The following is a 4,872-nucleotide window of genomic DNA, read 5'->3' as shown; positions in this document are numbered from 1 at the left end:
AAGAAACTACTAAACTTAAAACTTCGAAACAAACATATCATTGTCATCAAAGCAGAATTAATAATATAAGCACACACGGTAAATTCTTGAAGAAAGTTTTCTTTGGATGGAAGGAGTGGGACAATGAAACCTTTTGGTCATAAATGATAGTATCACAAAGAAGCTCCACCGAAATAGTATGCAAGGTTATTTCTCTGTATGAATCTTGACAGTCACTACTCTCCTCATTGCATGACCTCTTTTGAACAAAAGAAAACTTTATCAGGTTCGAAAAGAAGTTCTTTAAGTCCTTGGATGCATGAGAACTCCAAATATCAATGTTTTCACACAGAAGCCGCCAAGTTGCTATATGAAAAGAATCTTCATCTAAAGAGCATATACTCATACGTACCCCAGGAAGAAATACTATCGGTTCCTCCTGAAGATAATATTCTCACATAGTTCATCATAAAACTGGTTAGTCGAGAAGCCTCCAGACAGCAAGGATCCTTTAATAACTCAGTGTTTCCCCTATCCTCAGTATCAAACTGCTGTGTGCCATCTTCAAGCAAAAAGTCAAATGCATTAATCTGCCTGTTAAGGTCTTCGAGTCTTTGCAGAGCCATCACATGAAGGGTGTAAAAAAGCATAGTAAAACCAGACTGGTTTTTTGGAAGGGACTGTGATAAAATTTCGATGACTTCCAAAAGGGAGCCTGCACTTTCAACAATCCAAGCAAAGTAGCCTTCAGCGATAATATTGGATGCATTTGTCCATTCCTTTCCGCAGCATACAATGAATGAATTCCCCACTAATTCTGTTGCTTCTATTGCTAAATCTGGAGGCATGAGGCCAACAGATTGCAGATACAGACTTCTACATGATGTATATATGCGAAAGAAGAAGGCAAAAAACCAAGACAAACTAGGAATCTTTTGCCAGTTGGCACATTGTTTGTTAGATAGGTTCTTTCCTACAACTGAAGAAATGAACTCACTTGAATTAATTGATTCATTTCTCACCAACTGACTTAAGTTGGGACGTATTGTGTTGACCAACCTTTCAACAGATTTTGCAACCAGTGTGGTATTTGAAGCGGTCACAGTTATTGAGTCAAGCACGCTTGTGTATAGTTCAGATAAGTACCTTCCAAAAAGTTCAGCTCTCTGATGAAAAACCGACTGCCTGGACGTCAAGCGGCCAAGCGGGGCTCTCCCTGTGATTCCAAATCTACAACCTCGTCGCAACTTTTCATCCATTTCAATGTATCTGTAAGATCTACTGTAAGCTCCTCTATGCATCGACTAGACTGTCCTTCTGGCATTGAGGCCCTGTTTGGTTCATAAGTCCTAGGACTTTTTTTAGTCCTAACTTATAAGTCTCAAGTCCCTACAAAGTCCCTACCTGTTTGGTTCCTGGGACTTATAAGTCCCTATAAGAGCATATTACAACTATAAGTCCCTATAAGTCCCTCCTTGAGAGTCTTATTTCATAAGTCCCAAATGCCCACTTTAAGTCCCTATAAGTCCCTCCTATTTGGTTTAGATGGGACTTATAGGGACTTTTTTAAGTCCCTAAGCCAATAAGTCCCTGAAAACAAACACCCTCTGAGTTAATGGAAGTACAAATAGCATCCCTCAGTGTTTGAGAGCTCAGCAATGTTGCCAGTGATTCGAAACATTTATGTGAGGATAAAGAAACCACAGAAAACGGTCCTGGTACTACATCAGGACCAGCAACAGCTCTGAATGTTCTCACAGTATTGCACAGCGTACAAATGGAGTGCGCAACCTACAAGACAGAAAAGAGAAGCATCAGATTCAAAATAAAAAATCTATTCAGTAGTTCGTAAAATATACATCCCATTGCACAAATATAACCATTGGCATAGGCAACGAAAGAACACAAAAGCAGAACATAAGAAGCATATAAAAAATAAAGAAAAAGGTGATCACTGAAAAATGACATAACTGACCTGACGAAGCTCACTAAATGTACGAATCACTTGGGACGAAAGGCTTGAAATCTTTGAGGTTAGTAGGAAGCAGGGTTTGATGTCCTTGGAAGATGCATTGATAGCAGACAAAGCAAAAATCATTGACCATAATTTTACAAGGTCACTCCCCATGACCTTGTATTCTATTTCTAGAAAATGACCAACTGCAACAACAATCTCCACAAACATTAAAGGCAGCATCTTCTTAACGTTTGCATCTTCTAAATGCAGAGCTGACACCCAGAAATCATACTTTTTTCAGCCATCAAGATTAAGACCCTGTAAATTTCTTGCAAGAACTGGAGATAAGATCCTTCTGAGGTGTCCTCTGTAGGGACATAAATTTTCTCTTCAGTAACTGTTGCTAGCATTTCATTGATGGACTTCAGCATGCAATGAACTTCTACTAGCTTTGTGACTCCTAAATCAGAGAAGTCCTTTTGCGAATATGATATACATTCTAACATCAAAGGCTCCACAAATTGCATGAACACTTCAAAAATGGATTCTCCTTGTTGCTGGGGTTCTTCACAGCCCTCGCTAGTTTTTTGTGGGCTTTTGAAGGATGTTCCCCTTGGTGCTAAAGATGTTCTTTGATTTCTAGCCCTGGTAACAAACAATTGAAGCAAGTAACCGAACCCAGCAAGCAATACAGCCTTGCTTTCTGCTTTTATTCCTTTGAATCGCTCAAATAGATGCCTATGGTAGCTTCCTTTGACATCCTTGACAATACCTTTCAAATTCTTGAGCCCAAAATATCCACTAAGATGTTGTGGATGAAACAGTCCGTTTGACAAAATTTCTTGAGCAATCTTCAACGTGGATCCTGCCTGCTTGTGCTTGATAGAATTTGCTTGTGAATTAAGTAAAACCAACAATTCCAACAGCGGATCAAGAATCTTGTCAACAAAAGGCCGGAAAATATTCTTAGGATTTGCATGGAATCTGAGAAAGCTTGAAAATTGCTCAAGCGGACAATTTCCAAGATTCTGAAGAATAGTACAACCCTTTTTCTCATTAGTTGAAACCTTCTGGACAAGATTAATAGCCTTGGTGACACAGGAGGTCTAGAAATCCACGCCTACATTGAAGAAATCTCTTGTATTGGAGGAGAAAAGAAAGGACACGCAGTCGAAAACTCGCTCGAAGAGCAAAAATGATTCGTGGTCATCATACGAAGCCCCGCTTTGAACTCTGCTCAAGCCATCCTTTGCAACACGACCAAGTGGTTTAAGTAGGCTGGGAGAAATTGAGATTGACGGCTTCTTCTCGAGGCAAAATCTCAAACTTTCCCAGCATCTATAAGGCTAGTCATAGTGGGGAGTAACTTAGACTAGTGTCATGCATACGACACTAGCTTTGTTACTACCTTCATAGTGCAAAATAACATACAAGTAGTATCATAGATGATAGCATTTATTACATTATAGACTCATTTTGCTTTGGGTTGTGTTATGTTACATTAACATATTATGTTACTCCAAACACCTCTTTCCTCATTAACACTATGCCACATAAGCAAACTTGTCTTAAAATGGGCTATGTTACTTGCTAAGTTACTCTCACTATGACCAGCCTAATCTAGCACGGGATCAAAAGGCTCCGGAACTTTCTTACTTCCTCCGTCACAGTTTAGAAGGCACAGTAAAATTTGCGTGCTTTTCCATAATAGACAAGGTTTAGGGCGCATTGCATTTATTTCTAGTAGCTAATTAGTACTCCGGAGTACTATTTCTATATGCATGCATAGTGTGAATGCTATTTTTTAGCCCATCTCACAACCAATAGATAGCCACCTAGGTTCCAGAGAATTTCCAAGCGCGCCTTCTATACCGTGACGGAGGGAGTAGACAGAATTGATTGCACCCAGTTTCCAATAAATGACACCATTCGCAACAGCTGGATATTGTGCGCTCTATGGCCATGGCTTGGACGATTTGACTGGGCCGTTATAAAACTCAATCTTTCTGCACGATTTATAACATACAGTACTACCTCCGTCTCGGTGAATAAGTCATTCGCATAGTTCTAGGTCGACAATTTAACTATCTAAATATGTATTATATGTGACAAAAAATATATATTTAAAAACTACATTCGTGTAGAAATCTAGTGATATACTTTTCATGATATATAACACATATTTAATTGCTCAAATCGATGATCTAGAACTACGTGAATGACTTATTCACCTAGACGGAGGTAGTACATACATACAGATGTTAAGAGTATATAACAGGAAGAGCGTAACAAGGTTTATTCAGACATGATTAACAAACGTGCTCGCTCTGTCGCCAGCAAAGGAACACTGGAGAATGTACTTATTACAGTATCCAAATATCACCAAACAGATGCTGCTGGGAATTTAAGGCAAGGCCGCAAAAGGATGGCCTTTGGAGGGAGAGCGCGGGCTCGCTCTGCCCCTGCGCGAGGCGGCGACTGGCTTCGCGGGCGCTTCCTCGACGCGCCGCGGGGGCTAGAGGCCGCCAACTCCATGGCCATGGGAGCAGTGGCGGAAGCAGCAGGGCAGAGGCGGGCAGCCAGTGGCAAGCAGGTCGGCTAGAGTTGGCGGCCTGCCTGGGAAGGGCGTGGTGTCCGGCAGGAGGCGGCTGGCGGCTGGTGCGGGAGAGAGGGGTTTGGAATTTTTATTATTATTATTATTTTTGAGAAAAAGAGGGGTTTGGAATCCATAAAGTTCTTTTCTCATTTCCCTTTCTTTTTTTCTTTCCTTAAATGCGCGAACTTTTATCAAACTCGATGAACTTTTTTCAAATTCAATGAACTTTTATCAAAATTGATGAACCATTTTTCAAATTTAATGAACTTTTTTTAAATTCAATGAACTTTTTTTAAAATTGATGAACTTTTTTCAAATTCGATGATCTTTTTTCAAAATT

The 4,872-nt window shown here is 40.1% G+C and overlaps 1 pseudogene; it reads right to left on the bottom strand.

Annotated features, from left to right (window-relative positions):
* Nucleotides 1–811: 811 nt before the first annotated feature.
* Nucleotides 812–3,865, bottom strand: LOC123114880 (uncharacterized; annotated as a pseudogene).
* Nucleotides 3,866–4,872: the final 1,007 nt, after the last annotated feature.

The sequence above is a fragment of the Triticum aestivum genome, chromosome 5B (assembly GCF_018294505.1).
Source record: "Triticum aestivum cultivar Chinese Spring chromosome 5B, IWGSC CS RefSeq v2.1, whole genome shotgun sequence".
Classification (NCBI taxonomy): Eukaryota; Viridiplantae; Streptophyta; class Magnoliopsida; order Poales; family Poaceae; genus Triticum; species Triticum aestivum.
The sequence above is the reverse complement of the archived record's forward strand: the minus strand, read 5'-3'. Positions and strand labels throughout refer to the sequence as shown.